The following is a 10,887-nucleotide window of genomic DNA, read 5'->3' as shown; positions in this document are numbered from 1 at the left end:
ATCGCGATTTGGCAGTTTAAAATAATAGCAATAAATGAGGAATCGGTTGCATGAAACACCGTTGCAAAGGAACAGTTTTACCATACTCACACGTGAAAAATATATTTTATGAATCATTAATGAAATGTTCGCGATGCTATCCTCATGCAATCATTCGCACATGTACAGATGTCTCGAACTATCTATTACACATAACAAAGTCCCCAATGTATGCCCGCAGTACGTGGCACAAGTCATCCAAACGCATAGATTAAAGCCCTGGGAAGACGTCGGGCTTACAGGTTATTTCATAGCAGTTCAACCAAGGTCGACCCACGTCGTCACATATTCGATTTATGGTCTTTGGTGTCAATTGTTCGTAACCTTTGAAACCACTCAGACTCACGGTGGATTACTTTCTCATTTCGTTTCATTCCATAAAGTTAAAGAGCTTTATTGTTGGTTGAATTCCCTCACGTTTTACTTCTGATGTGACAAATACCAATATTCTTAGCGAAACGGGACATCATTTTACATCACATCCGAACAGTTTTGGAATCTGAATACTAATCTTAAGTGTGACTGTTTTATTTGATGCTTTGTGCACCGAGTGGTCTGAAACTATCTATTATATATCCGGTATCTGATTCCAATGCATACAGCACGTATATAAAGAACCTAAAAATTTAACGCATGCTTTCGGAACAGTAAGCAGAATTGCCGTTAACCGTGTTTAATAGTGAATTCAAGGTCATGTCCCGAAAACATCCCTTGCACATGAGCCAGTCTCAAAGAATGCGATGCATAACAAAATTATTATATTTCTATAAATAGTCACGTATAAAAAAAATCCTTGAAGTTGCTTATTCTAAAGCTCCTTCTGCATCTTTTTACACTGTCGAATAACAGTGGCTCAAAGTATGCCCCCTACATATATATATATATATATATATATATATATATATATATATATATATATATATACATGTATATATATATTTATATATATTTATGTTATACATGAATATAATAAAATATGAATGAAGGTGATTGAGGTAAATAATGTTATGAAATAAAAAACTATTCTGAATGGAAAAAATTATGAAAAAATTGAATAAAAAAAAATTAGCGAAAAATTAAAAATATTCACGATTTTTCTAATAATTATACATAATTTTGAAAAATTGAGATATTGTGAGAAAAATTATTTTTTTTTCAATTCACCATTTTTTAAAATCAAATTGAAAATTATAATATACATATGGATATATATATATATATAAATATATATATATATATATATATATATGTATATAAATATATGTATGTATATATATATATATATATATATATATATATATATATATATATATATATATATAGATATTTATATATATTCATATTATACATTAATATAATGAAATATAAATTGAGGTAATTGAGGTGAATAATGTACTAAAATAAAACTTGATTGTGAATCGGAATAATTATAAAAAAATGGAATGAAGGAAAAATAAGCAAATAATTCAAAATATTCAGGATTTTTCTAATCATTATACATAATTTTAAAAAATTGAAATAATGTGAGAAAAATTTTTTTTTTTCGAACTCCCATTTTTTAAAATTGAATCGAAAATTATAATATACATATGTATATACATATATGTATATTTATATATATTCATAATATACATTATTATAATGGAATATAAATGAAGGTAATTGAGGTTGATAATGTAGTAAAATAAAAAATGATGGTGAATGGAAAAAATTATAAAAAAATTGAATGAAAAAATAAAAATTGAATAATTAAAATCATTCAGGATTCATCTAATAACTGAACATAATTTTGAAAAATTGAAATAATGTGAGAAAAACTTTTTTTTCAATTTCCCATTTTTTAAAATCAAATTGAAAATTATAATATACATGTGTATATATATATATATATTTATATATATTCATAATATCCATTAATATAATGATATGTAAATGGAGATAATCGAGGTAAATAATGTAATAAAATAAAAAATGATTGTAAATGGGAAAAATTATAAAAAAATTGAATAAAAAAAAAAAAAAAGAATAATTAAAAATATTCAGGATTTATCTAATGATTGAATATAATTTTGAAAAATTGAAATAATGTGAGATAAATTTTTTTTTTTCAATTTTCCATTTTTTAAAATTAAATTGAAAGTTATAATATACATATGTATATATATGTATATATATATATATATACATATACGTACATATATGTTCATGTACACATATATATATATGTATGTATATATATATATATATATATATATATATATATATATATATATATATCTATATATACATGTGTATATATATTTGTATACATTCATAATATACATTGATATAATAAAATATAAATGAAGGTAATTGAGGTAAATAATGTAATAAAATAAAAAATGATTCTAAATGGAAAAGATTATAAAAGAATTAAATGAAACAAAAATAATCGGATAATTAAAGATATTCAGGATTTATCTAATAATTAAAAATAATTTTGAAAAATTGAAATAATGTGAGAAAATTTTTTTTTTCTTAATTTCCTATTTTTTAGAATTGAATTGAAGATGATAATATACATATGTATATATATATATATATATATAGATATATATATATATACATACATATATATATATCCATGTGTATGTATATATATATATTTATATATATATTCATATTATACATTAATATAATGAAATATCAATGAAGGTAATAAGGGTAAATAATGTTATAAACTGAAACATGATTCTAAATGGAAAGAACTATGAAAAAATTAAATAAAAAAAAATTGGCGGAAAGTTAAAAATATTCAGGATTTTTCTAATAATTATGCATAATTTTGAATAATTGAAATGACGTGAGCAAGCTTTTTTTTTCCATTTCCCATTTTTCAAAATTAAATTGAAAATCATAATATACATATGTATATATATGTATATATATATATATATATATACATATATATGTATGTATACATATATGTATATATATACATGTATATAGATATTTATATATATTCATATTATACATTAATATAATAAAATATAAATGAAGGTAATTGAGGTAAATATTGTAATCAAATGAATAATGATTGTAAATAGAAAAAATCATAAAAAAATGAAATAAAAAAAAAATATGCGAATAATTGAAAATACTCAGGATTTTTCTGATAATTATACATAATTTTGAAAAATCGAAATGATGTGAGGAAGCTTTTTTCTTTTCAATTTCCTATTTTTTAAAATTAAATTGAAACTTATAATATACATATGCATATATTCATATATATACATACATATATATATATATATATATATATATATATATATATATATATATATATATATATATATATATATATATATATATATATATATATAGATATTTCTATATATTTATATTATACATTAATATGATAAAATATGAATGAGGGTAATTGAGGTAAATAATGCAATAAAATAAAAAATGATTGTGAATAGAAGAAATTATGAAAAATAATAAAATAAAATAAGAAATAAGCGAATAATTCAAAATATTCAGGATTTTTCTATTAATTATACATAATTTTGGAAAATTGTAATAATGTGGGAGAAAATTTTTTTTTTTTCAATTTCCCATTCTTTAAAATTAAATCAAAAATTATAATATACATATGTACATATATATATATATACACATATATATATATATATATATATGTATATATATGTGTGTATGTACATGTATATATATATTTATATATATTCATAATATACATGAATATAATAAAATATAAATGAAGGTAATTGAGGTAAATAATGTAATAAAATAAAAAATGATTGTAAATGGAAAAAATTATAGAAAAATTGAATAAACAAAAAATAATCGAATAATTCAAAATATTCAGGATCTATCTAATAATTAAAGATGATTTTGAAAAATTGAAATAATGTCAGAAAAATTTTTTTTTTCAATTTTCCATTTTTTAAAATTAAATTGAAAATTATAATATACATATGTATATATATGTATATATATATATAAATATGTATATATATGTATGTATATTCATATATATATATACACATGTATATATATTTATATATATCCATATTATACAATAATATAATAACATATAAATGAAGGTAATTGAGGTTAATAATGTAATGAAATAAAAAATGTTTGTGAATGAAAAAAATCATAAAAAGATGAAATAAAAAAAAAATAAGCAAATGATCAAAAATTTTCAGGATTTATCCAATAATTAATAATAATTTTGAAAAATTGAAATAATGAGAGAAAATTTTTTTTTTCAATTTCCCATTTTTTAAAATCAAATTGAAAATCATAATATACCTGTGTATATATATATACATTTATATATATTCATAATATACAATAATATAATGAAATATAAATGAAGGTTATTGAGGCAAATAATGTAATAAATTAAAAAATGATTGTAAATGGAAAAAATCATAAAAAAATTGAATAAAAAAAATATAATCGAATGATCAAAAATATTCAGGATTTATCTAAGAATTAAAAATAATTTTGAAAAATTGAAATAATGTGAGAAAAAATTTTTTTTTTTTATTTTCCATTTTTTAAAATTAAATTGAAAATCATAATATACATATGTGTATATATGTATATATATATATATATATACATACATATATATATATGTATGTATATATGTATATATGTATATCTATATATACATGTATATATATATATATATATATATATATATATTTATATACACATGTATATATATATATATATATATATATATATATATATATATATATATATATATATATATATATATATATATATGTATGTATGTATTGTAACGTGGCGTTTCAGAATCGCCCGTCACAAGGGCACACAACCGCTATTATTTTCAATTTACGCGTCCTCAGCATGGTACTCCAAACGAACTCGATACAAAATAGGCAATATCTACTTTTAACTAATTCTTTTCTGTAAATTCTTCATTTCGCGCTTCGGCGCAAGCTAACAAGGAACTTGGACGACTACGATCCCGATCAACAAGGGACCACTTTCTACCGTTCGCAGCTCTCGACGACTTCGCCTACTGACGGTCTCACCAGACTACACTGGCTACCTTGGTGCCGCTTTATATACACCTGGGGTAGCAGCCATCCGAACCTTCCGTATCGCCTCGACTGCCGGTGAACAGGGAGATAAACATCCTCCCGGCGGCCGGGGGCATCGTTCTTCAAAGAGGAACTAGCCGCCTCCCTATCGACGAGGACCGATCGTGTGGGTCGTGGTCCACGGTTTGGCCAACCGTCTGACTGCACGACCTCAGGTACAGGCAGCTAGCTACTGCCTATACAAAGCCGGTGGAGGTGAACAATGAGGCGTCACTCTCCACCCGCTAACTTTGACCGAGAGGCACCCTCTGTATGCCTCTGTCGAAGAAGTCCCCGATGATAGGCAGCCTGGACTGCAAACTGGAGCGACTATGAAACCGTACGAGTTGGTGTCAACGACGGAATCGCGAGCAGCACATTGCACAACATCTAGCGGTAATTATTGGAAAACGTACGACCACGCAGTAACCGATATTCGCCACAGGGGGATGGCCTATTTGCGGTGGGGGTCAAGCGACCAATCAAAGAAGAAGAATCACCTCACGACAACCGCGAGATCGGCGAGCTGAACTACGACCTGCTATTCTACGCTCGACCTGTTGAGAAACAGCTTTGTTTCCGATTATTCTCCCGACCATTACTACCGTTTTAAGCTACCGTTCTACCGTCTATCCTACCGCTATCGTTCTACCGTCTATCCTACCGCTACCTTTATCTTTCTAAATTCTTTTCCTTCTCTTTTCCTTTCCTTCCCAGTTTTGTTATTCTTTAGTATAATTTAAATTAAAATCAGTTTGTGTGCCTGAGATCGACCGTTAAGGTAAGGCTTTTGCCTTTGAATTGTACTATTACAAAGTTGCTCACGATTTCTATTCTTTCTCGTAGTATTTATCGATTTTGCGTGAATCATGGTCCACGGTTAAAGTTGCTGTAAGCCGCCGTGTGGCTGCATGATTCCGGTCATTAATATTATATTTATTGTTTCTTGATTGCATCGTGTGATGCCATTTTGTGTGAATCATGGTCCACGACTTCCGTGTGACTGCATGATTTCAGTAATTCATTATTTTCGTATCTGAGCGACCTTGTAGCTGCTAAATAATTATCTCGTGTATTTATGACTTTTCTGATTATTTGTAAATCTCTATTATCTTGCTTCTGTAGTCTCTATCGTATTTTGAGCCCTATCGGTTTCATATTTTATTCCCTACTCTCTTTGTAATAGTAGTGTGCTTTATATTTCATTTCTGTTATTGCTTATTATATTTTTATTTATTTTTGTGCCTATTGTATCGTATATCGAGTTCTATGGAGTACAAGCGAGCGTAGAATCACCTTTTAGATATTACCGCATTTTTCTTTGTTACTATTGACCATTTTATATTATTTTTGCCTGTTATTCATTTCCCCGTATTTTGTTAAATCAAGTTCTGTAAACTATTCTTTTGTATTGCGGTGTATTTTAGTATATTTCTCTATTTTGTAAATTCTCCGAAATTCTCTCACTCTCATAACTTTATATTTTGGTATTCTCTCAAAAGTTATGTTTAGGAATTCACTATTTAATTCCTCAATTATGTAATGATTATAAGTTATCGAATCTACCGTATGAATAACTCTACCGAAGGCTACCGAGTCGATCGTTTGCCAACTTAGTAAATTGTTACTAACTGTCAATCTCTCATCTTGGTTTTGATTTATGGTAAATTTGTCGTACCTCTACGGAACTACCGTTTCGTTGTTTTCTACCGATCGCAGTAAAATTCTCTCGTTCTAATTAACAGGATAATAATTTTCGTAGTGTCAATTGCAACTTGGGTGAGATCACGTCGCCCAGTGACGTGTAGTTTTAAGTCAACTCTTGCATTATATCGCATCTCTCGGCCTACGTCTATTTTTCTCTGTTAACTACCGTCTCTCGTGTTAAAGCTACCGTTTACTGCTTTTCTACCGATATTTTTATAAACAACGATTACCTGTTTTATTTACTACCGCTACCGATAACATCTCACTTATGTAACCTTCTCGAGAATACATGATCGACTGACTTATTCATTTTCCGTTTAACTGGAGTTTATTCTTTACTTGGTTATCTTCTTTAATTCTGGAATTACTGCTAGCTGCCTTGACCTCCGCCACTCTACCGGGATGTACGCGATCGTACCTGTGCCTAGCCAGCCATACAACGGGTTCTCTACTTATCCCTTTTGTACTATCTTGTGTTAATTTTATCGATTTATATTATTATTTGAGAATCGACGCTAATGCGTCTGGCGCCCAAGTTAATTATTTTGTTGTGTTTTAATAATGCGGATGAGTAGAGAATCGCGCCAAAGTGTCAACGGTGAGTCCTCGTCCGAAAATAACAAAATCTAGCGTTACAAATTAGCGCTCGACGAGGGGCAGAAAAGACTTAACGTTACAGTATACATATATATATATATATATATATATATATATATATATATATATATATATATATATATATATACACATGAATATATATATTTATATATATTTATATTATACATTGATATGATAAAATATAAATGAAGGTAATTGAGGTAATTAATGTAATGAAGTAGAAATTGTGTGTGAATGTCAATAATTATAAGAAAATGAAATAAAAAAAAAATGAGCGAATAATTAAAAATATTTAGGATTTCTCTAATAATTATACATAATTTTGAAAAATTGAAATGATGTGAGAAAATTTTTTTTTTCTCAATTTCCCATTTTTTAGAATTAAATTGAAGATGATAATATACATATGTATATATATATATATATATAGATATATATATATATGTATATATATACATGCATATATATATCCATGTATATGTATATATTGTAACCAGATATTTTTATATATTTGAGGGTATAACGATATAACGATAATTGGTTACCCTACGGCGCAGTCGCTAACCTAAATAATTAGATAGAGAGAGATACTAAGGGAGAAAGATACGATTGTTGGGCACCAGACGCACATGCGTCAAAAATAGATAATTAGAGAAAAAGACAAAGATAAAGGTAAAGGTAATAGATAAAGATAAGGTCGGGTTCTACGACGGTTTTGCACAGTTCGCTCAGAGAGACAAGATAATGGTAGAGGGGCGGAGTCGAATCCAATAGATAAAATAAGAAACAGGTGAAGCAGGAATAATATCAAATATATTAAACAAGAAGCGATAAGTTTACTGACAAGTAAGTAGCTGAAGAGTTTGCGATACAAATACGATATATGCGATAATTAACAATAGTTACAGCCGGAGAAAGGTTAAGCGAGAGAGTTAACAATTAACGGAACGTTTTCCGAATAAGCGGGAAATATGCGCAAGCTCGCGATACTAGAAGGTAATGATTAACACGGTTTTACGATAGATAGGCAGAACAGAAAAAGATATACTGTACTTAAATTAAGCGGTAAGCAAATAAATCATAAAATCAGAGAAGCAATTATAAACACATGCGAAATACAATAATTGTAATAGTTATCACATTACCAGAATAATCAGAAATAGGCAGACAAGGAATTATGAATTACAAGGTAAATTCAAGCGACAGGTCAAATAGGAAATTATCATAAAATATAGAGAATAAAAGATAATACGTAGTCTATAGTTTGCGGTAAGTGCGAGAGAAAGAGAGATAATATTCGGTACGATAAAAGGTAATTCAAGATACGGCAAACAATATTCAAGATAATTAATATGCAACGTACGGCAAACCAAATAGACTACGGACAACTACGATCAGCGATATCAGCGAAGAAAATAGTGAAAAAGATGTTATGCGATATGACACAATACTCCAATGTCAAATGAACGACGAACGGGACCGCGCAGCGATATGAGATCGCTCCCGCGGTACCCTCACTAAGATGCGATAATCAACGATAATAGATGAAGAGACAGATAGAAACTAATCAGAGAAAATATAACAAAATAGTAATGCTCAGTAGCTAAGATAAAAATTGATCCTTCAAAGGAACGCGCTGCTAGACAGCGATATTAGACATTCAAATATTCTAAAAGAGAAAGATAATAAGATAAAGCGATAGTCACTACAATGCGTAAGTAATAATCAACCAGTCGCGAAGTTACTTGCAATAAGACAGAGAAAGGGACAAGATAAGAGATAATAAGGTACGAGCCCAGGTGGCTCAAGCAGACCAACTGCAAGGTAAAGAGAAAAGATACGAGCCCAATTGGCTCAAGCAGACCAACTGCAAGGTAAAGAGAGAAAGAGATAAAGGTAAAGGTACGATATATTGCAAGTAATCTCGTGGCTTCACAAAATAGAAAAGGAACCTCACTTACGTGAAAGAAGATAGAACTGGTATAGAGAATGCGATAAGATAACGAGAACTAGTCACAGCGATAGCTGTAATGGTATTAGGTATAACAATAGCACGACTGTCAATGTCAGTAACTGAACGAAGAGTGATGAGATGAGCGATGATCCTGATTTTCATCGAGCTGGTGTCACGTGATTCTTCCCAAAATTTGCGGTATCTTAATTGGACCAGCTGGTCTCGTGGCCTGGTCCAAGGATAGGCGGCGATAATCCCTCGCCGTTTGATGTTCTTTTCCCTCGACGACGGGTATCGAGGTATCAGGACGTCGGAAGGGGGTTAGAGATGTTTTCCTGCAGCTATGCGGTATCGTTGGTGAGAAGGGGGTGGGGTCGTACTGCTCAGGTATTGCGATATTGAGGTGTGCGGCAATGTTACGTCACCGGTCTCCTGGACTTGCGACAGACTGTAACTCACTCCTTGTTTTACTGGTACTCCCCGTTGTAGCTATTTCGTCGGCGCTGCATCCCGGCCCTCGCTCATGGAAGCCCTCATGCCGGAACGATCTGGTGGTGATGGCCCTCAACCCGGATCCCCATACTAGATCCACCAGATCCACGTGGTCAGCATATCATTAGCCTATTCCACGCCGCAGTCCTTCGATAAGACGGTTCGTTAAGAGAAAACCGTCTTCTATTGTATAGTCAACGACTTAGTAGATATTAGGGTCGGTTCAGCTCCAGGCTGATAAGTATCGTCGACGGGAGGCTTCATTGTGTTTTTGACGCACAGCCCTGTACGCCGCCTGACGATGCATCCGAGCGGTAGAAACATTCGTTCGTGGTTCGGCTCCTGGCCGATAAGTCTCAAATAGTTGGAGGTGCTGTTGTGCATCACGCACGACCCTTTTCGACAACTAGATAGGCATCCATCGGGAGTGGTTTCAGCGGTATTCGTTCGTCTGTAGTCGGTGGTGTTGATGTTGAGCTGGTACGTGACCCCTGTCAGGAAGTGTCCTGGTATCTTGACGTGAAGGTCTCGCGGATGGTTCTCGAAGAGCATTACAGAATTAGAAAATAGCATACAATTAGCTTAGTAAAGAGAAATCAACTTAAAGATAATTAGTCGTTCATTTTTGGAGTATTGGCCTCAGACGTGCTTTCGTTATTTTTAGCGATATTTGTACCTAGGGGAATGCGATAATTAAATAAAGTGACGGGGTACGAAATACCACGTCACAATATATACATTTATATATATTCATATTATACTTTAATATAATGGAATATAAATGAAGGTAATTAAGGTAAATAATGTTATAAAATAAAACATGATTCTAAGTAGAAAAAATTATGAAAAAATTGAATAAAGAAAAATCAGCGAAACGTTGAAAATATTCAGGATTTTTCTATTAATAATACATAATTTTGAAAAATTGAAATAATGTAGGAGAAATTT

The sequence above is a fragment of the Neodiprion fabricii genome, unplaced genomic scaffold (assembly GCF_021155785.1).
Source record: "Neodiprion fabricii isolate iyNeoFabr1 unplaced genomic scaffold, iyNeoFabr1.1 ptg000032l, whole genome shotgun sequence".
Classification (NCBI taxonomy): Eukaryota; Metazoa; Arthropoda; class Insecta; order Hymenoptera; family Diprionidae; genus Neodiprion; species Neodiprion fabricii.
The sequence above is the reverse complement of the archived record's forward strand: the minus strand, read 5'-3'. Positions refer to the sequence as shown.